Source organism: Balaenoptera musculus, chromosome 2 (assembly GCF_009873245.2).
Source record: "Balaenoptera musculus isolate JJ_BM4_2016_0621 chromosome 2, mBalMus1.pri.v3, whole genome shotgun sequence".
Lineage (NCBI taxonomy): Eukaryota > Metazoa > Chordata > Mammalia > Artiodactyla > Balaenopteridae > Balaenoptera > Balaenoptera musculus.
The window spans coordinates 42,231,837-42,259,195 of NC_045786.1; the positions used below are offsets into that span (position 1 = coordinate 42,231,837).

Genomic DNA, 27,359 nt, shown 5'->3' on the forward strand with positions numbered 1-27,359 from the left:
ACTCTAATTACCTTAACCTTTGCTGTTCTAGGCAAGCAGTTTAGGAGTCCACTGCACTTACATTCCAAAAATGAAAATATAAAGTGAAAGTGTTCCCCTCAATGCATTTGTATTCCTGAAGTGAATTGTCATAATTAACAATAGAATTCTGTGGGAGGAGGACACAGAAAACTTGACAGTTACCCCTCATGTTTCCTGAAGAAAATATGACCAAAACCACTTTTGATTAAGTGAGGTTTGTCTCTTGGGGCTTGAGGGGTAGGAAAGGGTCATTTAGTTTCTACAGAAAAATTTTGTTGAGAGATGTGCCTTGAATTTAAATAACTTGCATATCTGACTCAAAATGAATCTCAAAAGGAAGTTTCAAAAATGATCTTCCCTTCAGATTTTCAGTTAGAAGTCAGAATTAGCATTTTTTTACCTAATTACCTAATGCTAATAAAGAATTAGCATTCTTTATTGAAAAAGAATATTCCCATCCATTGGAGGCAATATATCATCATGGTTATTGTCACCCCTGGTTTTAGGATGAGATAGCTTAGGTTCATCTCCTGTCTTCATTACTTACTATTAAGTGATCTTTGGCAAGTTACACCACTTGTCTGAAAAATGTACTTACCTCATAAAAGTGTTGTGAGGATTAAACAGTTAGCAAATCAATTTCTGCTTTCCAGTAGTATTTAATAGGTGGTGGCATGCCATTAATCTTGCACATCAACTAGAAAAAAAGAATAAATTATAGAAATCATATTTTAAACGATATCTGAGAATAGTGAAAGCAAAAAGGACTAAATGAAGTAACATTCCAAAGAAGGAAGAGCTCTTCCTAGGTGGGTGAGCTGATTTTATCTTTTCTTCCTTATGGATTTGCTGAGTCCAGGCATGGGCTGAGGATCAGGCAGAGGGGCTATACTAGGGGAAGAGAAAACGGCAGAGCCTTAGACCACCATATGGATTGTATGCCAGTTTAAAATCTAGAAAACACCCAAATGTACAGACAGTTTGCCTGATGGGATCTTTGCTGAATGCTGAGTTGCGGGGTATAAGAAGCTAGGTGCTAGATTGGAAAGGCAGAGTGAAATATTTTGCAGTCTCATAGTGCTGATGAGAAAAATTCTCCCTGGAGGCTATGTCCTACAATAAACACATGGCAGCTTTCATCTTTGAGACATGTGAACACAGAGGTGAAATTAGTCTAAGTAGAGCTAACATCCAGTTCCTTGGAAGCTTATTCCTGAGTGGATTGAGGTGATCAACCCCTCATCTTATCTGTATAACAGAGGGCAAGGTGAACCATCTCTGGAGGAAAACAAGAGTAACTTCAGTTTTCAATGGTTCCTTTACACAGTATCTGGCATACAAGAAAAAAACAGGATACATGCAAAAAGACAAGAAAATGTTTGCTAATAATCAACAGAAAAGACAATAAAATAAATTATCCATATGTTGTAGTTAATAGATTTTCTTATATATATGTTAAAGAAAATAGAGAAAATGATGGGCAGAATGGATAAAAAGAAAAATTCAACAAAGCTTATGCCAAATAATCAAGTAGCCATTTGAAAAATGTAATATCTATACTTAAAAACTCATTGGATGGGTTTAACAGCAAATTGATCACAGCAGAAAACAAGATTAGTGAACCCAAAGAAAGGTCAATAGAAAATTCTCAAGCTAAAGTACAAAGAAGGTAAAAAGGGAATAGAAAAAATGGAATATAAAAGACATGTGGGATAATATCAAAACCATTTAATTATGTGTAACGTGTGCTTTCTCAATCTAAGAGCACAGGAGAGAGAAAATAGGGCAGAAATAACATTTGAAAAGATAGTCTGAGAATTTTCTAAAACTGATAAAAGATATTAACCCACAAATTCAAGATGCTCAGAATCAGAAAAAAAATAAAACTATATATAAGAACATCATAATTAAACTTCTGAAAGAAAATATAGAAAGAAAATATTAAAAGCAGTGAAAGGCAAAAAGACTGCTTTCAGAGAGGTGATAACAAGACTATCAGCAGTTTTCAAATGAACATATGGTAGCAAGAAGACAATAGATTGACTTCTTCAAAGTAATGAAAGAAAAAAAGACTTCCATCTATGAATGCTATACATAGTGAAAAATAATCTTCCAAAATAAAGGTCAAATTAAGACATTTTAAGTTGTAGAAAAGCTGAAAGAATTAGTCTCTGGTAGATGTTCACTACAAGAAATACTAAAAAGAATTGTTCAGACTGAAGTAAAGGAACCTCCAAATAGATACACAGAACTCCAAGAAGGAATGAAGAACTGGTTAAATATATAGAAAAATATTGACTTTTTAAAAGAACAATAATAACAATGTCTTGTCGGGTTTAGTGTATATATATATTTAAATAATAGTGCATATATAATTAATATGTATTAAATATAAGTATACATTTTATATATATATATTTAAGAACTCAGTTCAGTCCACATCTGTCTTCTCATGATAAGGATGGTAAGGAACTAGCTAAGGCTAGTCAACCCTATTTTATAGCAAGTTTTCAAATGTGGTGTCATGCTGACATCTAAGGGTCAGGTGATAAAATGAAATTCACTCATGTAATCTGAGAGGAGTTTATTTGAAATACATATGGAGAGAGAGACCATTGGCTCTCTTTCTGTTTCTGCATGGGAGATGAATAGCTCAGAAAACTTGCTTGGACAAAGCTACTGACCTAACTATTCAAAAAGAAGATTTAGGTATGTTTACTAATCCTTACACTTAAAGTTTGGTCACTGTATGTGTGTGTGTGTGCATGTGTGTATATAAAATGGAGTTAAACTTTTGTAAACTTTTGTAAGATTTTTGCATTGTTTGGGAAGTGATAAATGATAAGGTAGAATGCAATTAGAGTTGCACTATATAAATAGAGTATCAAAGCAAAATAAAAATACTAAAAGGGAAAGCTAAAGTGAATATATATATATATAATTTAATTAAAACATTGATTAATGAAAAAGAAGGTAGAGAACAAGATAAAGAAGCAATGAAAAGATTGGACAAGCTGAAAACAGAAACTCCTAAATGTTTGGAAATTACACTTCAATAATCCCATGGGTCAAAGAAATCACAGTCTACATTGTATAATAGTTTGAACTGAACAGAAATGTATATGGAACATATAAAACTTGTTAGACATAACCAAATCAGTGTTTAGAAGGAAATTTATAGGCTATTAAAAACCAATAATCTGTTTCCATTTCAAGAAGAAAAAGACAGCAAATTAAATCAAATGAAAGAAGGAGCAGGGAAATGAAAAAAGCAGAATTTAGTCTTTAGAAACATAACAGAGCAAAATTCACAAAATTTGTTTTTTTATTGGTAACTATAATAAAATTGATAAATCCCAGGCAAGGAGTAATAGAAAGAAAAAAATGCAAATTATCAAAATCAGGAATGAAAATAGGGCATCACTGCAGCTAAAAAATTTGAAAGCTTAAATGAAAAGTAAAAATAAAATCCTTGAAAAAGTAATGGTTTAGCAAAGCTGATATAAGAAGAAATAGAAAATCTGGATAGTCATATAGCTAATAAAATAATTGAACTTAAAAAAATATATTTATTTATTTGGCTGTGTGGGGTCTTAGTTGCAGCATGCGGGATCTTTCGTTGTGGCGTGCAAGCTCTTCGTTGTGGCATGCAGGCTCCTCTCTAGTTGTGGTGTGTGGGCTCCAGAGCACGTGGGCTCTGTAGTTGCGGCATGGGGGCTCACTAGTCATGGCGCGTGGGCTCAGTAGTTGTGGCGCGTGGGCTCAGTAGTTATGGCGCACGGGCTTAGCTGCCCCGTGGTGTGTGGGACCTTAGGTCCCCAACCAGGGATCAAACCCGTATCCCCTGCATTGGAAGGCAGATTCTTAGCCACTGGACCACCAGGGAAGTCCCTAAGTGAGCTTTGTAATGACAAACCTCACAATAAAAAATTTAGGCTCTAATGGTTTCAATGATGAATTTTTTCAAACTTTTAAAAAAGAAAGAATACCAATCTATACAAACTCTTCCAGATAATAGAAATGAGAAAAACTTTCCAGTTCATTTTATGAGGTCAGCATAACCTTGATATAAAAACTTGACAGGGACATTACAAGAAAGCAAAATTATAAGTTAATGTCGCTCATGAACATAGAATATTTTAAATATAAAATATTAAACAAAATATCAAATCAAATACAGTGATACATAAAAAAGATATGACATCATTTCCCTGTAGGGTTTATTTGAGGAATATAAGGTTGATTTAACATTCAAAAGTCAGTGAACGTAATTACCCAAGTTGGATAAAAGAGTAAAACTATATGGTCATCTCAATAGATGCAAAAAACTTTTGAAAAAATTTAACATATTTATTATACAATTTTCAGCAATCTAAAAGAAGAAGGGAATCTATTATTCCCTGATATTCCTTCTCAGAATTCTTTAATCTGATAAGTGTTATAAAAATAAACACCAATGGCTAACATCATACTTAGTGGTAAAAATGCTTTCCCTCTGAAATTAGGAATAAAACAAGGCTCTTCATTATCATCACTTTTGTAATTAACATCATACTTAATAGTATGAAGACTTTTTCCCTGAATCTAAGAATAAGACTAGGTATTGACACTTTAATTTAGCATTGTATGAGAAGTCCTAGCCAGAGCCATAAGGCAAGAAAAAGTTTAAATAAAAGATATAAGCATTGGAAAATGAAAAGTAAAATTTGTCTTTATTCATATATATTATATATATATAAAATAGGTAGATATATTATATACCTTCAAAATCTGAAATAATATCAAACTGTTGATTCCATTCATATGTAGTTCAAGAAGAGGCACTAATAACTGATGCTGGAAGAGGCGAGAATAGTGGTTACATATGGAAGATGAGTAGTTATTGCCTGGTAAGGGTCATAAAGAAACCTCCGGATGCCAAACTGTTCTATATCTTAATCTGGATAGTGGCTGCACTAATATACATTGAGAGACACTATATGCCTTTGCACATGCAGCAAACAAGAGACCATGCATTTCCACAGCTTATGTTCTAGTGAGGGAGACAGACACTAGGAAGTCAACTTTAGTAACAGGTGTTGGGTGCTGTGGTAGAGGAAGCAGTGGTGGCCCCATGCACACAGAGCAGGGAGAACTCCCTTATTCCAGGGATGAGGGTGGACTTCCTCAAGGAAGAGATGGCTCAACTGAGGACCATTAGGCATTAGGCAGGGATAAGAAGATTAGAGGAAGAGGATATGCTGGGTAGACAGAAAAGAACATGCAAAGGCCTGGAGGAGAGAGAGTGAGGCACGTGCAAGAAATTAAGAGTTTGTTATGGCTGGAGTACGGGGGGAAAAGATGGAGATGGTGGCGGGGAGGCTGTAGGGTTCTGCAGGGGCCTGATCTTTGGTGACTAAGGGAGATGTGTTAGAGTCTCAGCTTTTCTAAGGACATGGCCAGTGCATGGTTTTAGGTAAGAAAGAATCAAGGTCATGTTTACATTTTAAGGACTGAGTCTAGGAGGCTGAGCAGTTGAAGCCTTGGAGGAGGTCCAGGTGAGAGATGATGGGGGCCTGAAATAGGGACGAGACAGAGGCCCTCCAGGCAGTGCGCTGATGGCAGAGGTGTTGAGGAGATGGTACCAAAGACCTTGTGATGGCGGGTTGTGCTGGATGTGGAAAAGGGAAGAGGTTTTTAGCCCTTGCCTCCACTATTAGGAAAGCGATGTAGTTCCAGGCCCTAGAAGAGGCCAGGCACCTCAGGCAGTGTGTTGTTTGATTTCACTCTGAATTTCCAGTGCCATTTCCCTGCTTCTCACTGTCTCCTAGAAGGAGCCTTGCTCCTGAAAAGAGCCTTTCATTGCAGGGTGAGCCTTGGCAGTTGAATTTGCTGAACTCTTTTGTGGGTAGAGTGAGAGTGGGGTCTGTTAGGAGGGAGACATATGTAGGTGAAGGGCTTGGTTTAATGCATCAAGCCCCCCAAGACTTCCTCCTTTCTCCCACTGGTCAGGTAGGTTCTTCTCAGTTCCCCGATGAGGTCACAGGACAGAGCGATTTAATGACATCCATTAGCTAAGGTACTTTGGGGATGGGTCTATCAGAGGATTCCCCTTCCCAGGAATTTGAGTCGTGTCCTCTGACGTGTCCTAGTTTGGGGCTGGTGAAAGGGGGTGTGAAGTACACAGCGCCCCCTTGCCCCAGGCGAGGTGGAGAGCGCGAAGGAGATGACAATAATCAGTGGGGGATGAAACTCGAAACTCGAGGAATAAGAAGTTTAACATCTATTGCTCTGCAAATCCAGGGAGCCTGGGGTCCTGCTGGGTCCCCTTCCCACCCAGCTATCCCGAACACTCCGTCTCCAATCAGAAGGAGATTTAGAAGCGAAGTGCTGCCCGCCGCGAATGCCTTAATGCTCAGGCCGGGTAGAAAGCGGGTTAGGATCTGATCCCACTGAATAGAGGACGCAGGAGCCTCCCGCCCTTGGTGCTCAGTGTGGCGGCGGCGGCGCGCTGCGCGCTGCGCCAGGGCGGGCGGCGGCGGCTGCGGCGGCGGCGCGGGCGCCGTGATGCAGGTGTGACACCCGTGGACTCCTGCCTCCGCGGGGATCGCCCCAGTGCAGCGTTCGCCGGAGCTGCCGGCGGGGCCACCAGGGCGGACGCTGCTCCGCCCGCACCCGGAGGCGGCCGCCCGCGGATTTCCCACCCAGGTAGGGGGCTGTGCTGCTCGTTCCGGCGCGTGCAGACCCGGCCGCGGCGCGGACCCCACGCGCTCCTGGGGCTCCCAGGCTCTCCTGCCAGGGCTGAAAACGTACACGCTGCTACCTCCGAATGTTGTTTATAGTAAATGGCACAAAAGACAGGGGAGAGACTTGGAAAGCCAGCGCAGAAAAGCAAGGACTTGCCCGCTGCCCGGGGCTGCGCGCCTCTTTGAAGGTGGCATCCCCAAGGGCTGTTTTTAAAGCGTGTTTGAACTGTTAGCGCCATGCATAGTTTTGCAACTTAGGCTACGGACGTTTATATCTCCCTGTCCATAAGCTTTCTAGTCACCGCTTTTAGTTTCAATTCTTAGATGGATTTTTGTTGTTGTTGGTTTGTTCTTAAAGGACATCAAAACCAGGCTTACACCTGGTGGCTCTGGGTTGGGGTTTGCGTGTATTTCTGTATGTGCAGGGCGCCCTCCGCGGGTGTGGGAGCCGTTTCTTAGGGACACAGAGAGGATTTGTTTATAGAGGGATTTTAGCGCAAGGAAAAGAACATGATTTGTTCTGCAGGGACGGGTGAGCAAATGCGTTTAGCCAGGGAGGAGCGAGGCCCTGCCGTTTCCTCCGCAGACGGGTGTTAGATATCTCTGCTGTCCAGGGTTCAGCCGGGCTGCTGAAACAGAATCCTTTAACCAGAAACCACAGATGCAAACTAGCTCCTTTTAAAGGTAACTTAACGTCGATGTCTGGGGCTCTGAAAAGAGCAGCCCGGTAGGGTGGGGTAGGGTGGGGTACTGGGGTGGGGAGGGGGTGCCTGCTCATTTTTTAAAAAGCTTGTTCAGAGGCAAATGTGGGCGGCTTTAAGCTTCGGAGAGTGGCAGGTGAAGGATGAGAGGTATGTACCTATGGGGGAGAATTGGGCCTTGTAGCCAGCTCAGCGGTCCTTCTGGTCTACCCTGGTCTCTTCTGCTTCTGCCTCTTGCCCTTTCTAGAAGAGGTGACTTACCCTGCTTGTTCCAGTGGGTGCAGCAGACGTAGTACAGGCTCATTCTGCATCTTTCTTTAGTCAGCAAATACTAGTCGAGCACATAGTATGTGTCAGAGGCTGGATTAATCCTTCGGGGTGCAGAGGTGATGAAAACAAAGTCCACTTCCCCAGAAGCTCACACCTGGTGAAGAAGAAACACCTGTAACAATGAGCTGTGATCAGTTCAGTAATGCAGGTGTGAAAAGAGTGGTGGGAGCAGAGAGGAGGGAGGAATTAATTGTGGCAGTGATTATTTTTAAAAGGAAGCTCTCCTAGTTGAGGCATTACATGGATTTCAGCAGGGATGGGGTCCCTGTCTTGGTCCCTTGGTCTGTGAGTGACCCCCATCGCTCTCCCACCTCATCAGCATCAAGGCTACTGGATGGTCAGAGCTCTACAAGTCACAACAGGGCTGGCATTTGCAGTACGTGACCAGATCGATTCCAGAAGACACAGACATAGGATGACACCAAGGGAAGAGTGTGCCCAATACAGAAGATCAGCCTTTTTGTTTTTTTAATGGACCATTTTCCTAAATTCTAGGACCAGGAAGATTTGGGAGCAGTACACAAAAGCAGGGATTCTGGACAATTCTGAGGGATTCTCAGAGCAGATGAACTACCTTCATCTCCCTTGGGTCCCTGAGCTGTCTGTGCTTGTCCCAGCTCAGTTCAAAAGGAAAGCTCTGACCTTGCTTGTCTCTAAATAGGTGGAATAAAGGAAAGCTAAAGCTGTTTCAACCAATGTGCTCTGGGAAATAAAAATCCAATCTGATGGATGTTTTTTCCTGAACAAAAGCTATAGTGGGTGATGAAAAATGGTAGGATGACGAGCTCTTGTGTTATGCATGTTACCAGAGATGCGTATCACATACGTTTTGTAACCTAAACCATCACTAAGGTATTTAAAAAGCAGGTTGGCACACTGCAAGGAGCGTGGGCTCTCATGCTCAAACAGACCTAGGTGAGTGTCTTGGGCAGGTTATTTAGCCTTGCTTTGAGCTTTGGGTTCCTGATCTGTAAAATGGAGATAACAGTGGAGTTCTTATAATATAATTACATCATAGATGCTTAAAAATATGTGTTTATTGGGAAATGATCATCATATAAATTGCTCGGCACAAAGTAGGTGCTTAAGAAATGGCAGTTCATTCACTGAGTACCTACGACGTGTCAGGTACTGCTCTATGTGGGGAGAATACAGAATTGAACTAAATAAAGCCCCTCAAAGAGCTTACCGTGTGTGTGTGTGTGTGTGTGTGTGTGTGTGTGTGAGTATGTGTGTAAGATAATGGACAAATAAATAAGTAACTAGATAGTGATGCATTATAGTGGAGAGAAGTAAAGCAGAGTAAGAGGAAGGGGGAATCTTGCCAGAGGGCGGGGTGAGGATAGTTATTTTTTAATGCAGTTTGATCAGGGAAAGCTTTGCTGCTAAGTGACATTTGACCAGACCCCTGGGGAAGTGAGGAGTGAGCCAGGCAGATGTCTGAGGAAGAACATTCTGGGCAGAGTAACAGCACCTGCAAAAACCCTGAAGCAGGAGAGAGGTATGTTTATAAGAAAACCAGAAAGGAGTCCAGGGAGGCTGCAGTTGAGTGAGTGAGGGGAACAGAAGTAGGATTTGAGGTCAGTGGGGTAACACGGCAAGGTCACTTGGGTATTGCCTCTTATGATTTCTATTTGTCACTAAGATTAATATCCTGAGCTCTTGCGGAAGGAATTGGTGAAATCCTACACTCTATGTTTAGAAGAAGGCTGGTTGGGAGACATAGGTTCCTGTGGTCACTCAGCCTAAGCAAATGCAGCCAACAGAGGCATAAATCTTTGCAAGGTGTTGAGAAGCTCTGTGCAAAACAGTGTTCAGCTATCCTTCCAGTCCTTTCCAAATCAAGGACTATTTTAGTGCTTCTTTTGAACCTTAGTATTATGTTCGTTTCCTTTCCCCCACAATGAAAGAAAGGGTCACCTTTAGTGAATAGTCTGCAGGTATTGTCCTTGCTAGTTTTTATTCTTTATTCTTTGAGAATGACAGTAGTTTCTATGGCTGTGGAAAGGTGTTAGAATCAACTGGAAATATACCGACCATTGGTGTACCACGGGATGCATTTACATAATATCATATGATGCATTTATTTGAGGCTGCCATCTTGTAGGCTGAATATGAAGACCACAGTTTGCTGCTCTGCCCCTCTGAGACTTTGTTCCTCTAAAGAGCATGGTTTTGGCAAACTAATGTTACCAAAGGAGATAGCATGGGGGGAAGGAGGAGATATAAATTAGGAGCTTGGGATACATGTACACACACTACTATATATAAAATAGGTAAAAAACAAGGACCTACTGTATAGCGCAGGGAACTGTGCTCAGTATCTTGTAATAACCTATAATGGAAAAGAATCTGAAAAATAATATGTGTGTGTGTGTGTATATATATAACAAAATCACTTTGCGGTACACTTGAAACTAACACAACATTGTAAATCAACTAGACCCAATACAAAAAAAAAAAAGAGCGTGGTTTTAGGATTTGAGAGCTCCACCCCACTGCTGTCCTTGGTGCTGCAGGGCTCCTGCAGTGTATTCCGTGGACAGAAATGGGGCTGGATGCCTGAGAACCTGGTCAAAGCTCCTGTGAAACAGGCTGTGATGAGGCTAGCTCCTGGTTGGGTGGCTGGCTGGGTGTCCCCCAAGTCAGCCCAGAAGGTGACATTCACCTCTGTGAATTTTCCCCATCCAAGGTCTTGCTGCCTCAGAAAGCTGATCTGTCCCTCTGGGTTACATCACAGTGACCTTGCTCACCCCCATGCCAGTCTATTGATTTGTAATGGCTGGGACACTGTGTGGCATGGTGGTGTGTTTTCTTCCTGCAGACCCCCCTTAGTGAGAACTAAATCATAAGGAGAAGCTTTTCTGATGAACACGTACTCAGAGCAGAGCAGCTGAGATGCCTCCCCTAGGGGCTGATCACACACGTTAGGGATGACCTTGCCAATGGGACTACAGAACAAACCTCCCCACAACTTGTGGCTTAAGACAGCAACCACTTCTCATTTTCTCACATGTCTATGACTTGTCCAGGCAGTTCTGCAGATCCAGGGTGTGCTTGATTGATCCCAGCTGGGTTTGCTCATGTGATTTTTGTCCGCTGTTGGAGTGGCTAAGAGCTGGCTGCTTTAGGATGGCCTTAGCTGGGATGACTTGGCTCTGCTCCAGGTGGTATCTCATCCTCCAACAGGCTAGCCCGGCATGATCGCATGGTATCGCAGGAATCCAAGGGAGAGTGGAAACTTGCATGACCTCTTGAGGCCTAAGCTTATAACTGGCACACTGTCATTTCAGCCTTGTCTACTGACAAAAGTAAGTCACAAGGCTAGCCCAGAGTGAAGGCGTAGGGAATAGAGTACACTTCTTGATGGGAGGAGCCAAGTAGTCACATGGCAGAGAGCATGGATACAGGGAACGGGGGAGGAATTGGTATATCTGTGCAATCAATCTACCATAGGAACCTTAAAGTTAAAGTCCCCTTGGCTAAGGCTCCTTTTCTCCTGAACTCTGCTTGAACGGGCAATGCCTGCAACTTGTGCTTTTTCTTTTTTTTCTTTTTTTTTTCTGTGTTCTTCTCTGTTTCCATGGCTGACCAACTTCAGACATAGGTATCTTTAGATAGTCATTCATTCACCAAACATTTCTTGAGTGTTCCTTACATGCCAGGCATGTTGTAAGCAGGGGATACAGCAGTCAGGGTAGCAAGGTTCATCCTCATGAAGGATTTATTCTAGTTGGGGAGATAATATGTAAATAAGTAAATGTGTAATATTATGTGATGAGAGAATATCAAGTGAGGAGAGGAGGATGGGGAGTGCCTGGTTGAATGGGGGTGGGGAGTGGGGTGGAGGAGGGGGTGGGTGTGGTCAGGCTGACATGAAGGAAGTGAAAGAGTGAGCCAGATGGATATTTGGGGAAAGACCCTTGTAGGCAGGGAAAACAACAAGTGCAAAGGCCCCAAGGGAACAGTGTACTGGCGTGTTCTGGGAACAGCAAGGGGATTCATGTAGAAGGAACTGAGAGAAGAGGGGGATGGAGAAGATGAGATCAGAGAAATGGCGGAGAGCTGGGTAATACAAGGTTGTCTAGGGTCTTGTGTGGACTTTGGCTTTTGCTCTGAGCGAGATGGGAAGCCACTGGAGAATTTTGAGCACTCATTGACATTATCTGATTTATGTTTTACAATGATTACCTGAGCTTTAGACTTTAGAATAGACTTTAGAGATTAAGGGTGAAAACAGGGAGATCAGTCAGGAGGCTACTGCAATGATCCAGGCAAGAGATGATGGTGGTTTGGACCACGGTGGAGAGTGGTGATGGTGAGAAGTCATCAAATTCTGGATATATCTTGCTGATGATGGGTTAGATTTAGGGTATGAGAGAAAGAAGGGAGTCAAGGATGACTCCACATATTTTGACCTGAACAGCTAGAAAGAGCGGCCCTTTACTGAGATGGAGAAGGGACAGTTACGGGGTTCAATTGGACATCCAATGGGAGATGTTAATTAGATAGTTACATATATGGGTCTAGAGTTGAAGGAAGAGGTCCTAGAAGGAGATATAAACTTGAATATCATTAGCATGTTTTTAGTTTGTCCCTTCAGTGAGCTAAGTCACTGCTGTATCACCAGTGCCCTGAATATTGCCTGGCACATAGTATGCACTCAGTGAGTATTTACTGAATGAGTGAATAGAGTCATTTAATTACTGGAGGTGACTGCAGATCTTTGCTTCAGTGGATCTTGAAGTGTAACTCCCTGAAGTTATTCCTTTTCTTTCCAAGGTCTCATGAGAGCCTTATTGTGGATCACACGGACTAAAAATAGGCTTTAAATGTGAAGGCTCCAATTGCTTATATCTTATAGAAAACAATGTGTGGTGACAAGAAAGAGAAACAAGTGGAAACCAAAAAATAGCTCATACTTTCAAAAAAGGAGACAAGATCCTCTGGGAGAGGTGGCTGAAATTCAGGGGTGTGATGTTCTTGGGTTATTATTGTACTGCTCTTAATTTAAGATTAAGCAGGAGCAGGAAAGAATCTTGAAAAAGGGAGACATTTATTTAAACCGATTTTATGCCAAGTGAAAGAGTGTCACCAGCTTGCTGGAGAAATCCCACATCTACAGCATCTTGCATAATGTGTTCCTGTTTATAAAAGGAGAGAAATTGGCAATAGCCTTACAGGAAAAGGGGAGGCTGGAATGACTTCAATCTCAGACTCCAGGTACTGACCATTTCCTCCCTGTGGTGTGACTGAATACGTGTGAGTGTGAATTTTCTTTGCAGTGATATTGGAGGGGGTGGGGAGTGAAAGAAAGAAAAAGTAAGTATCGCAATGGCAAGTGGTTTCCTGTGTGTGTATGTGAGACAGAGAGAGAGAGAGAGGAAGAAAGAGAGAGAGAAAGGGGCAACAGTGGGAAAAAAAGAATTGAAGCCCAGAAGGAAATATGAGAAAGAGGTATCAAATTGGCCTCCATTTGTATATGTGGATACCAGGATTGACCATGTTGGAGATTGGATGGAGCAGTGGGATTTGGGAACAAAAAAACTTGGTTTGAACTCAAGCCTCATTACGTTCTAGCTGTGTAAACTTTAGCAAGTTATTTAACTTCTCTGAGCCCCTGTTTCCTCAGTTGTAAAATGATGATGGTGATGATGATAGTGATGGGGATGATGATGGTGATGATGGGGATGGGGATGGGGATGATGATGGTGATGATGGTGATGGGGATGGGGATGGTGATGATGGTGATGGGGATGGGGATGATGGTGATGGGGATGGGGATGATGATGGTGATGATGGTGATGGGGATGGGGATGGTGATGATGGTGATGGGGATGGGGATGATGATGGTGATGATGGTGATGGGGATGATGATGGTGATGATGGTGATGGGGATGGGGATGATGATGGTGATGATGATGATGTTGATGATGATGGTGGTGGTGGTGATGATGATGGAGATGATGGTGGTGGTAATAAAACCCAAGTGCTCTGCAGTTTCCTTCATGCTCCTGGACTTGGAAATATGTTGGTCTAAAAATTGATTAAAGGATCACTACACCTGATGAAAGACTTGAAAATTCTAAGTGTAGAGAGAATTGAGAACCTGTCATTTAAAGTTGCTAGTGCTACTGAGAAGATTATTTGCATGGGGCCCATGATGTTCCAAATGAGACAAGTGGACAATAATCAGCCTTATGAGCTAGAGATTTCCAAGGTACCTCAGAGGGAAACGAACCTTCTATTCTCGGCAATAGGCCACCCCGCCCCCCGCCCCCCCAGCTCAGCTCTGCACTGTCCCTTACTTTGTTGGAATTCCATGATCAAAATTTTTGAGTCACTTGGATTATGTAGGTGCAGAAACTCTGCTGTCAGATGCCTCTGGGCTTCACTCCCATAATATCTGCTCCATGATGTTCTCTACTGGAAAATCTGCTGTTCTCCATGCTCCAGGTGCATAGTAGGCACACGATAAATATTTATTAGATACATGAGTGAGTAAATGCTATTGTGGTTGCTCGGTTAGCTGAGGCTCTCTCTATTCTTCTTCTTGGCCTGGGCAAGAAGTGGGAACGTGAGTGACAGTGATGAGTCTTCGGCATCTAGTAAGTACTCAGCAGCTAATGGTTTCTCTTTCCCCCACCTCCCTGCCTTCGCTGCCATTCTGCCCTCCTCTAGATCAAGGAACATAGAGTTAATTTTCCCTTGGGGGTCTCAGATGCATCAGGAGCAAAGGCCAAAGCTCCCTTGCTGTCTTGACCGTTGATTATAGCTCACCCAGCAGTGTCTCCTACCCTGGCAATGAACACCCACTCCATGTATTCCCTCTTGCAGCTGCCCACACAGAAGCCTGTGGTCCTATTGAATTTTCCTGTTTCTATGGAAGCTCCTGTTCCACTCACTTCCTGTTTCCTTCAGTCTTTAGAGCTTGCTTCTGTCTTGGGCAGCAGGGGAGAGAGTAGCATTGACTTTTCTTTTTCCCCAGAAGGCAATTGAAAATTGTCCCCTAACTGGTGACTCTGTAATCCCCCAGAAATAGAGTTCTGAACTGCTTTCAGGAGCTAGAACATGTAGGCCATGTCCTCTCTCCCATTTCCACTTTACAGATGGGAAACCTGAGGCCCAGAGCAAAGAAATCACAGACAAAAGTACCCTTGGACAAGTGGTTGAACAACCTCATTTCTTTCTCTTCCAGTTCTGCATAGATGCAAGAGAAGGTAATTTTGCCAGACTTCTGGGGCCTTCTTGCATTACAGATGCCTGGGTGTAGCAGTTGGCTGTTCAAGCTGGGAGCTGGGGACCGTTAACTGCTTCATACGTCAACCCCAGATGATACACGTGTTGGCAGGCACTCTGGCGTCTCAAACTCACGTAAGCAGGGGGAGGTGTGAGTTTTCAAGTCTGTTTTCATGGCTCCCCAGGACAGAAACCTGCCAACGAAGACATGTCCATCCATCAATACCCCCAAGTGTTCAGGTTTGTTTTAATAAGTATTTCATAGGCAGGTTCCTTTCTGGGCCCAGAACAAGTTCAGGACAATGGAAGGATTTACTTGAACTATAGGATCTTAGTGTTTCAGAGCTGAAGGGACAGCAGGAATCTAAACTCCGTACTAAGCAAAGGAGGGAGTTGAGTCTAGAAAAGGAAATGACTTGTTTAAGGTCCTACAGTCAGGACCTGTAGGTCCTTTCCCTACAGTCTAGGGAAAGGACCAGAGCCCAAGTCAGGCCTGCAGCAATATAAGTTTGTCTGAGGGTAGAGATCAAGAGAGACCATGGTCACAGCAGCATTGTTTACGATTGCCAAGGTATGGAAGCAACCTAAGTGTCCATCGACAGACGAGTGGATAAAGAAGATGTGGCACATATATACAATGGAATATTAGCCACGAAAAGGAATGAAATTTTGCCATTTGTAACAACGTGGATGGACTTGGAGGGTATTATGCTTAATGAAATAAGTCAGACAGAAAAAGACAAATATTGTATGACGTCACTTATATGTGGAATCTAAAAAATAAACCAGTGAATATAACAAAAAAGAAACAGACTCACAGATATAGAGAACAAACTCATGGCTACCAGTGGGGAGAGGGAAAGGGGAAGGGGCAAGATAAGGGTAGGGGATTAAAAGGTACAAATTACTAGGCATAAAATAAATAAGCTACAAGGATATATTGTACTGCACAGGGAATATAGCCAATACTTTATAATAACTGCAAATGGAGTATAAGCTTTAAAAATTGTGAATTACTATGTTGTGCTCCTGAAACTTATATAATATTGGACATCAACTATACCTCAATTAAAAAAATTTAAAAAAGAGAGAGAACAGGAAATGAGGCCTGGGCCCCCTTCATTGTTATGCTTAGAAGCCCTCTGAAACAGCACAGTTAGTTTTCCCAGGCAGGTGAGAGCCTGATTGGGCTCCGCAACAACTTCCTCTGAAAACTTCTCTGAGGTTTCGCCTGCCAGTGACCAAAGCCCAGGCCCAGTGAGAGCGGCTCATGGTTTGCCTTCGGGCCCTGCTCTGCTGCCGTGTGCAGAATCTGACCGTGGCCTCTCTCCTGATCTGGGGTGAAGCAGATGGTGCTGGAATGGAGCCCAGCTGGCACGTGGTCGGCTCTGAGGGAGCGGAAATGGCCTTGTGGGGGGTGCCCTGCTCCGGGAAGAGTCCTGGGCCCTGGGGATAGGACTAAAGAGGTCACGGCCATGTCAGGAGCTCCTGACCTTGGCCCTGGAGGGCTGAAGGGGCTCGGTTCCACTCCTGTCCCTAGGATGAGTGATGAATGCAACCCACCTGTGGTTGCTTAAATGTCCGTGGGTTAAATGCAGCCACTTTGAGTTTTTTTTAAAGCGAAGCATAAAAATTAAGCTTTAAGGAAAGGGAAGCTCTGGGAAAGCAATGTAAAAGTGGTAGCTTCAAAATTAAGGTGGTGGAAGATAAGCCCACCTGAGGCGATGAAGAGGTTGATGAGAAAGTGTAGGAGCAGTATGGAAACAGGGCGGGATGCTGGGCCGAGCTCTCCTCTCACTCCCCGTGATGGGCAGCTTTGTCTTCTTTTGGTGGTGCCAGCCCACCTCTGGCAGAGAAGCTGTGCTGGGCCCCTGTCCTCACATCACGGGGTTGGTGGCCTCCTGTTTCCACAGTGGCCCAGTGTGCGGGATCTGGGGGCACCAGGTAGAGCTCTCACAGGCCAGGTTATTCCCAGCAAGTTTCTCAGGTTCATCTGTGTCACTGCCAGGTTGATATCCTGGGATTTTTAGCCCATTTCCTCTAGACAAGTAAGGTCCCTTCTGGCTGGCTCGACCTTCTAGTCATTCCTGGATTCTTGAGCTTCTTTGAGAAGGTAGAGAGCAAAGAACTCCAGTGTCAGTCTGCCTGGGTTCCTGGCCTGGCCTTGCTTCTTACTCATGTGAGACCTTGGGCAAGTCATTTCACAATCTGTACCTCAGGTTCCCAGTCAGTAAAATCAGAATGATGATAGTCTTACTTACTCTGTAGAGTTATGGGGAAGGAGATATGAGTTAACTTGCATTAAGGGCCTAGAACAGTACCTGTCTCCTAGTGAGAGCTCACTGATGGCGGATAGTATTAAATGCCACATCCTCAATCCAATGACTGGCTGAGGTCCATTTACAGCAGCTGCTGCTCCAGATTGAGCCTGTCACCTCCAGATCCCCTGTAGCCTGCTCAGGTCTCTGGTCTGCCCCCTCTGCTCTCACCTTGGGGACACGAGGGAATGCTTAGGGCTTGCCCATCTGGGAATCAGAGGGAAAAGTCACCCTGGGGTTATAAGGATCACCACCAGCATTTGCTCAGCATTTGTGGAATTCCAACAACAGTATCCTCACAACAACCCTCAAATAGGCAGCTTGTAAATCTGTTTTATTCCCATTTTACAGATAAAGAAATAGAGACAGCAGAGAAGTTTTTTTTTTTTTTAATATTTTTCTTTTTTTTTTTTTTAAACTTTGGGTTTATTTATTTATTTATTTATTTTTATTTATGGCTGTGTTGGGTCTTCGTTTCTGTGCGAGGGCTTTCTCTAGTTGTGGCAAGTGGGGGCCATTCTTCATCGCAGTGTGTGGGCCTCTCATTATCGCGGCCTCTCTTGTTGCGGAGCACAGGCTCCAGACGCGCAGACTCAATAGTTGTGGCTCACGGGCCTAGTTGCTCCGCGGCATGTGGGATCTTCCCAGACCAGGGCTCGAACCCGTGTCCCCTGCATTGGCAGGCAGATTCCCAACCACTGCGCCACCAGGGAAGCCCAGAGAAGTTTAATTTTACAGCAAACTTAGCTTTGTACTGAGGACACATATATGCATTATATGTGGTTCCTCTAGGAGCTTGTAGTCTGATCATGTGGCAATAATGATGATTATGATGCATATATGATTTCATTTAATTCTCCCAATGCCTATGAAATGGGGGTTTATTGTCTCCATTTTATCATCGAGTAAACTGAGGCTCAGAGAAGTTAAATAACTTGCCCAAAGGTTAGCACTTACTAAGGGGCAGAGTGGATTCAAATGCAGGGCTGCTTAATCTCTAGAACATGTTCTTTGCCCTGTGCCCTGTGTTCCCTCCTCACCAAGTCCATGAAGGCTGGTTAGGCACAGCCCCGGGCCTCAACCCATGACCTTGACTCCATCCACTCCCATTCCTGCTGCTATGACCCACAGTCTCCTAGAGGGAGTTTGCAAATATCTGGCTACTACCTAAGGGGCTTAAGCCAGGAACTGGATCCAACTGGATTCCCTGCCTCTGAGCTGTTTTCCTACATTCACGTGTCCACCTGACCTACCTGTATCCTCAGGGCCAGTACTTACCTGAAGCTGGAGATATTTTAACTGTAAAAATGTCCTTGATGGTAATGCCTCCTAACTCAGTACTCCATGGCTTATAACTCAGTTTCTTGTATAACTTTGAGACCAGTTTCCTGTCTTCCCCAAGGATGAGTTGAGAGAAATCTGCTTACGTCCCTCTGCACAGTCTGGCTTCATTTATTCTAGACTCTTTTCCAAGTATTTATTGAGCCACTGCTACATTCTGGGCCTTGTCTCTTAAGCTTTTCTCTTATTGGAAGGGTATCTGTTTTCTGTCTCCAAAACCTTCCATCCCCTGGAAGCAGGAGTCTCTGAGGTTTCCCTCTGTTGCTGCCCCAGGTGTATCATGTGCCCATGCAAACAAACCTCAGGCCCTTGCCACTCAAAGTACGGGCCCTGGACCAGTAACACCAGCATCACTTTGGAACTTGTTAGAAACGTAGAATTTCAGGCTCCACCCCAGACCTGCTGAATCAGAACCTGCATTTTAACAAGATCCCCAGGTAATTTGTCTGCACAATAAAAGTAGGGAACAGACCACAACATCTTCATATCATTTTTTCCTAGCTTGAGAACTCATATGGTCACATATTCTTGGCCCTACACCTCTGGTTCATTAGGGAAGTAGGACCATGACTTGGGTGGGGACCAAGTTTCCTCCATTGCCAGGACCTATAAGGGCTGCAGTGTTTGGGCTCTGCTGTTGGGGAGCTCATTCATTAATAATTAGACTATAAGGTGAGAAGATGATGTCACGGAGATATATACTGAGTGCATGTTTGTGGGAGCACAGATTATAAGCAGTGGTTATTGCTGCATGAGGAGAGAAGACTGAGAGCCAAAAAAACTATTGGATAGCATGAAGGGACATTGCTTAACTGAGCCTTGAAGGATGGGTAGGAGTTTTCCAGGTGGGTGCTGGGGAGGAGAAGGGTATTCCTAATAGAGGAAACAGTTTGAGAGGCACCTAGACCTGAAAGTCCTCGATTGATTTGGGAACAACAGGCAGTCTGATGAGGTGGTGTTGGCCGGGGGGTAAAGGGGGGAGAGGGGAATGGTGGGAAGTGGCATGGACACCCACTGGAACCTCTTTTTTTTTAATTTTTATTTTTATTGGAGTATAGTTGGTTTACCATGTTGTGTTAGTTCCTCTTGGGTGTTTAAAGGTTATCATCACGTGTGCCAAGGAGGAAAAAAACTCAGGAACCACTAACATACTCAGAAGAGCTGATTGTTGTCTTGGTTCCTTGAAAGGGTCCTTTGAGTGGTGAGATAATTACTGTCTTGTGCTTCCTCTACAAGGCTTGGCCGTGTGTGAATTGAGTGGATCAGAAGTCTGATATAGCTTCCATCACAGACATCCATCCAGTTAGATAAACAACACCTGTGGAAATTCTGATTGATGTCTCGGAGATGCTTTAAGGTACACAAAGACCCAAGAGAGTGTGGAAAATATTTAGTAAATATAAAGAAGTCCTAGACCATAGCTGCCCAGAACAAACAGAGCAGAAAGTTCTGTTTTCCGTATTTGGAGTAGAGGAGAGCTGCAAGGGGACCAGGGAAGCAGTGTTGCCACTACTTCTCAGGCAGTTGCCTGGATAACGTGGGTCCATCCATAACTGTTTCAGAAGTTACTAATTAGGGGATTTCCTCCCTTTCCTAGTCTCACCACCATTTGGATATATTATAACCACATTGCAGATAATCCTGAAAATTGAGAAAAGAAAAGGAGAATCCACCTATAATCTCACCATCTATGTAAGCATTTTGAATTATGTTCTTTATTTAGAAATAACCATATTAAGTACTGTCGGCTCTTTGGATCTGCTGGTACTGCGTACATGGATTCGACCATGGATCGAAAACACTTGGAAAAAAAATTCCAGAAAGTTCCAAAAAGCAAAACTTGAGTTTGTTGCACACCGATAACTATTTACACAGCACTTACATCAAGTTTACAACTATTTGCATAGCATTTACTTAGTATTAGGTATTAAAAGTAATCTAGAGACAATATCAAGTATACAGGAGGATGTGTGTAAGTTATATGCAAATACTACACATTTTATATTAGCATCCTTGGATTTTGGTATCCATGGGGGTCCTGGAACCAATCCCCTGCAGATACTGTGTAACAACTGTATGTGGTTTTGCAGCCAGTGGCAGACGCTGGCAAGCTCTTTATCAAACCTGCTTCCTACTCTTCATAGGCACTCAGACTCCATCTCCCAGCCTCTTTTGCAAGTAGATATGGCCCTGTGACAGATCTGCTGATGTGATGAGAATGGGTATGATGGGTATCACTTCCAGGCCTGGCTGGTGAACCTCCATGTGCCTCCTCCAGGCTCTTTCCCCATCTGCTGGCTGGCCCTGTTTGGCGCTGTCTCATGTGTGAGAAGCAAGCTCTATGTTAAACTACTGACATTTTAGAGTTTGATACAGTGGTTAGTCCACCTTCATCAATACAGAGCATGAAATTTTAATTAGCAATTTCTCATAAGCTTATGGGAACACATTGTGGAGGATCAAGAAGAGTGTTTCTCGATAACATAAATATTAAAAAGGTACCTCTGGGCTGACTGTTGGGTTGCCTGTTTCCTAGGAGCTTCTTTTCTTTTTTTGAAATGTATTGGGACTTCCCTGGTGGCGCAGTGGTTAAGACTCCGCACTCCCAATGCAGGGGACCCTGGTTGGATCCCTGTTTCAGGGAACTAGATCCCACATACGTGCCACAACTAAGAGTTTGCATGACACAACTAAGAGTTTGCATGCCACAGCTAAGGAGCCCACCTGCCACAACTAAGACCTGGTACAACCAAATAAATAAATAAATATTTAAAAAGTATTGTATTCCTATTTGTTAACATTTATCTTAATATTTAAATTTATTTTTAATAGTTAAAATAGTTATACTGCACAATATTTAAAGAGTCCAATAATTCTAGATAGTTAGAATTACCACATGATCCAGCAATCCCACTCCTGGGCATATATCCAGACAAAACTATGATTCAAAAAGATACATGCACCACTATGTTCATAGCAGCAGTATTCACAATAGCCAAGACGTGGAAACAACCTAAATGTCCATTGACAGATGAATGGATAAAGAAGATGTGGTATATATATATACAATGGAATACTACTCAGCCATAAAAAATAATGAAATAATGCCATTTGCAGCAACATGGATGCAACTAGAGATTATCATACTAAGTGAAGTAGGTCAGAAAGAGAAAGACAAATACCATATGATGCCACATAAATGGAATCTAAAATATGACACAAATGAACCTATCTATGAAACAAACAGAATCACGGACATGGAGAACAGACTGGTGGTTGCCAAAGGGGAGGGGTTTGGGGAAGGAGTGGAGTGGGAGATGGGGGTTAGCAGATGTAAGCTTTTATATATAGAATGGATAAACAACTAGGAGCTTCTTTGATGCAGAAAAGTGTAGGGGATTAAACAGCCAGTGTTTCCTCTGATGACTATTCCAGGAGCATATGCACTCTGAAAAGACTGAAGTTCAAAATTTTCCCTTTCTTCCCACATTGTTTCTGAATTCTACAAAACGATGGGGATATCCTGTAGCATCCCATATCATTAAAAAATAATAATTTTTTATCCTGAAAACCTGGGAAGTTCTTGCCACATAAATTACATAAATAATTAAGAGTGTTGGATCTCTTTGTATTATGCAGTATGATCTAGCATCTCATGTGCTGAGAACAGTGCTGGGCAAGTGAGGAAATCTTCCAGGACATAAGTTCTACCTTTGGTGGCATGTGCCTGACCACCACATAACATAGCATATATGCCTCTGATGAGGCTGACTTCTCCAGGTAAGTTGGTTATGTGTATCCTAGTTTGTGGATTTGACCATCCACTGAAACTTCGAAGTAACTAACAGGTGAATTTGGTCTTTTGGCCCCTGATGCTGTAGTGTAGATACCCAAAGGGCTTGGTGTGGGGCGTGGCCAGACTTTCACTGGCCATTTATTTATTAGACTCCACATGTAAGAGAGAGCATACAGTATTTTCCTTTCTTTGTCTGACTTATTTCACTTAGCATAATGCTCTCAAGGTCCATCCATTTTGTTGCAAATGGCAAGATTTCATTCTTTTTTATGGTTGAATAATATTCCATTGTATATGTGTACCACATCTCCTTTATCCATTCATCTCTTGATGGACACTTAGGTTGTTTCATATCTTGACTATTGTAAATAATGCTGCGATGAACATGGGGGTGCATATATCTTTTTGAGTTAGTGTTTTCATTTTCTTCAAATAAATACCTAGAAGTAGAACTGCTGGATCATATGGTAGTACTATTTTTAATTTTTTGAGGAACCTCCAGCATGTTTTCCATAGTGGCTGCACCAATTTACATTCCCACCAACAGTGCACAAGGGTTCCCTTTTCTCCACATCCTCACCAACACTTATTTCTTGTCTTTTTGATAATAGCCATTCTAACAGGTATGAGGTGATATCTCATTGTGGTTTGGGCTTGCATTTCCCTGATAAGTAGTAACATTGGGAATCTTTGCATGTGCCTATTGGTCATCTGTATGTCTTCTTTGGAAAAATGTGTATTCAGATCTTCTGCCCATTTAAAAATTAGATTGTTTGGTTTTTTTGATAATGAGTTGTATGAGTTCTTTGTATATTTTGGATATTAGTCCCTTGTCAGATATATGATTGGCAAATATTTTCTCCCATTTGGTAGATTGCCTTTTCATTTTGTTGATAGTTTCCCATGCTGTACAGAAGCTTTTTATTTTGATGTAGTCCCACTTTATTTTTGCTTTTGTTGCCTTTGTTTTTGGTGTCAGACAAAAAAATCATTGCCAAGACCTATGTCAAGGATCTCATCCCCTATATTTTCTTCTAGGAATTTTATGGTTTCAGGTCTTACATTCAAATCTTTAATCCATTTTGAGTTAATTTTTGTGTCTGGTGTAAGATAGTGTCAGAGTTTCATTCTTTTGCATGTGGCTGTCCAGTTTTCCCACCATCATTTATTGAAGAGACCATCCTTTCTGCACCGTATATTCTCAGCTCCTTTGTTGTAAATTAATTGGCCATATATGCGTGGGTTTATTTTGGGGCTCTCTATTCTGTTCCATTGATCTATGTGTCTGTTTTTATGACAATACCATACTGTTTTGGTTACTGTAGATTTGTAGTACAGTTTGAAATCACGGAGGTGGTGCCTCCAGCTTTGTTCTTCTCTCTCAAGATTACTTTGGCTATTCGAGTTGCTGTTGTTGTTTTTTTTGTGGTTCCATACAAATTTTAGGATTATTTGTTCTATTTCTTTGAAAAATGCCATTGGAATTTTGATAAGAATTGCATTGAAGCTGCAGATTGGTTTGGGTAGTATAGACATTTTAATATTGATTTTTCTAATCCATGAGCACAGCATATCTTTCCATATATTTATGTTTTCTTCAGTTTCTTTCATTAATGTCTTGTGGTTTTCAGTATACAAGTCTTTCACCTCCTTGGTTAAATTTATTCCTGGGTACTTACTCTTTTTGATGCAATTGTAAATAGGATTGTTTTCATTTACAAATGATGCTATCATTTTAAAACAGATTTTATTTTTAGAGCAGTTTTAGGTTGACAGCAAAATTGAGAGGAAGATACAGAGATTTCCCATCCCTCAGCCCCTAAAACATGCGTAGCTTCCTTCATTACCAGTATCCCCACCAGAGTGGTACATTTGTTACCATTGATAAACCTACATTGACACGTCATAATCACCCAAAGTCTGTAGTTTACCTTAGGGTTCACTCTTGGTGTTCCACATTCTATGTCCCATTGCATTTTAAAACCAAGCAGCTCTGCCTGATACTTATAGGTTGTATAACCTTGGGCAAGTAGTTTAACTTCTCAGAGCCTCAGTTTCCTCATCTGTAAAATGGTCATAGTAAGATCTATTTTCAGGGGTTATTGAGGAGATGATGGTTGTCTAGTGCTTCGCAGGGTATGTGGCACTCAATAGGTGTTTTCCCTCTGGACTGAAAAACTCCCTGAGAGCTGGGACTGTATCATCTTGTCTACCTGGCTTTGCTCTTTCAGCTAAGCTCCTTCGTAGGAGGAGCTCCTAAGTAGCTCTGGCTTTTAAGAGTCCCTGGCACACTGTGTGCTCAGTGGTTAGTTATTTAACAAACTTGGAGTACCTTTAACAAACCTGTGTATTTCAAAGGAGAAATGCTGTAACCCTGGATTGGAGAACTGAGAAGTGTGGTGGAGGAACATGGAGAGGGTCTAACACCTTGGCCTTGGGATGCTGGAGGGATAATCGAACAGCTCACCAACAGGGCTAGAGAACAGGAATTTGCAAGAGAAGGCGGGGGTGCTTCCCCTTTCTAATGTGTGTGTTTGGGATTGCTCTATATTTGGATGATGACTCTCTCATCTGAGGGTTAATCCTCTTTGTCCGAGTCATCCAGCCAGGGGATTAACTGCTTTAAACTCCAAGCCTCACTGTCCCTGACAATGTGAATTTTGTGTTGCCAAGAACCAGGGCTTCCAAGGGTCAATTTTTATTGACCCAGCCCACAAGGCTCCTTTGTGTTTATTTAATCCCAGCCCCTTAATACTATGGAGGGAGAGACTGAGGCCCCAACAGGGGAGGTAACTTATTATTTCCCATGGCATATTTATGATCAGAGCCCCTATTTCCAGCTTGGAGTTCTCTCCTCTGCTCTTTGCTAGTGTTTAATGAGGATTCAGAAGAAGGAGCTTAGCTGAAAGAGCAAAATGATGGAATGCAGTGCTGGAGTAGTGATGTAAATTCCATGTTGTGTTCTGGGGAAATCTGCAGTCTGTTTGTGGAAAGTCCAGCCTGCTCCCTTGCAAATAGATGGGCTATTTGGAAACCCTCCCAAGGGGCTGAGTTCCCCACCATTTTCTGGGTTTGGGTGCCCAGATCAAGATTCCCATTCAAGGATGAAGGAAATCTGCCTGGCCCAGCTGGGGTCACCTCCCTGTCCTGGAGGCCACCCGATGAGTTCCACATGGAGTGAGGAATGGGGAGTTCTTCAAAGGGAAATTGAGGACTTGTTACCAAAAGAAGGGGACGTGGTTGCTGGGCAGGGAACCCCAGGTGTCTGCCACAAACACTGAGCTGACTTTTGCTGAAATAAAGATGATAAAGTATTAGCTTTGTCGGTGAGTGTCAAAGACTAAAGTCTGGCTGTGCCTTCAACATTCCTTCTTTTCTAAGGGGTTCTGATTTTCTTAACCCTGTCCTTGCTTGCCCTATTCTTGCTTTTTAAGAATTAAAATATGCAAAATTCAAAGATGGATTCCCCTCCACCCCTGAAATCCCTTTTACATCTATCTATTCAACAAATATTGATTGACTGCCCACCGTGCTAGGCATTGGGGTTAGTGGTAGGCAAGGAAGATGTGATCCTTGTCCTCTGCATCACTGACTTGTCTGTAACTTGAAGACCTGTAAGCCCTGTTGCTGCCCATCAGGGGTACTAACTTTGGTTAAAGAAGGGAGTGCATCATTGAATTATATTGACGAGTTATTCTGCCAAAGGACGTGACTTTGCATTCTCCCTGTGCGCAGAACATCTTGGAAGTTGAAGAGAAAAAAAATCCATCTTGGGACCAAACATCCTGCTACTCTGTTCCCCTGAAACAGAGAGAGTGGGTGGCTTTCACTTGTGCTGCTTCTGTTTGCAGGCTGTGAATGAGAAGTGGCACCCCAGGCTGCTTTGTTGTTGTGTGGCAGTGTTTGAACACTGGACAGCATATTGCTTTGCTATTATCAGGTTATTTGTATAATCCCAGCAGCTGGCAATTGTGTAATCATTTTTAAAAGAAAAGAGCCGGAGATATCTGCTTAGAGAGAATCAAAAAACAAGCAGAGAATGAGATGTGCTGTGCAGTCCCGTGCAGGACATTGGATGGCTGCTCTTCACAAAGGCAGGACTGTTCCTTGCTTAGAATTCCCCGTGGGACTTCCCCTCCTCAAAGTTCAGGGACAGGTCATGCGTTCTGGAAGGGAAGCCCATCTCATTCTCTCTGTATGCACTGACAAAGCTAGAAAAGTTGCCTCAGCTCTTGGGATCTGGTCAATCTTGTGTTGAGGGCCTTGTGGCTCTGAGTCCAAGGTCAGCCCCAGAGTACAGACCTTGGAGAGCACAGAGCTACACCTTTCTCTCTTTCTGTTTTATGTTCCATGGTGCTCATATGACTGGATTTGAAGCTTATCTCCTTCACTTACTAATTGTGCTTAAATGCTCTGTGCCTCAGTTTCCTTGTCTATAGAATAAAGATAATATTAATAGTGCTCTATCTCATACAGTTGTGAAAAGAAAGAAATTAAATGAGGTACTACAGTGCTTAGCATAATGTTGGGCAGATAGCAAGAATATTAGTCAGCTATTACTGTGTGAGAATAATAAAGCTGCGTAACAAATATCTCCAAATATCTCAGTGGCTCACACAACAAACATTATTTATCTCACTCGTGAGTTTGCCAGTCAGCTGGAGGGGCTCTCCTTCACATTGCAGCTCAGGGGCAGGTCTCCTCCATGTGTCTCTCATCCAGCTACTTATATGCTACTGGCAGCTGCTAGGGACATGTCCTTCTCATGGCAAGTGATAGGAGGACATGAGAGATGCCAAACTCTAAAAGCACATTGAAAGCCTCTGTGCATATCCTGTTGCTAACATTTCATTGGCCAAAGCAAACCACATGGCCAAACCCTACATCA

General features: G+C 42.8%; 1 protein-coding gene across 4 annotated transcripts in view; it reads left to right on the forward strand.

Moving 5' to 3' along the window:
- SV2B (synaptic vesicle glycoprotein 2B) overlaps positions 1-27,359 on the forward strand; it is a 233,196-nt gene that overhangs the window by 28,839 nt on the left and 176,998 nt on the right. The window contains exon 1 of one of the 4 annotated variants that reach the window (XM_036844349.1): positions 6,520-6,708. The exons of 1 other annotated variant lie outside the window; for it this stretch is intronic. The gene's annotated coding sequence lies outside the window, so the exon portion shown is untranslated. Of the gene's footprint in view, positions 1-6,519; positions 6,709-7,243; positions 7,431-15,063; positions 15,152-27,359 lie in introns of those variants that run through there. 2 more of the 4 variants (XM_036844353.1, XM_036844351.1) reach the window with 2 other exon arrangements.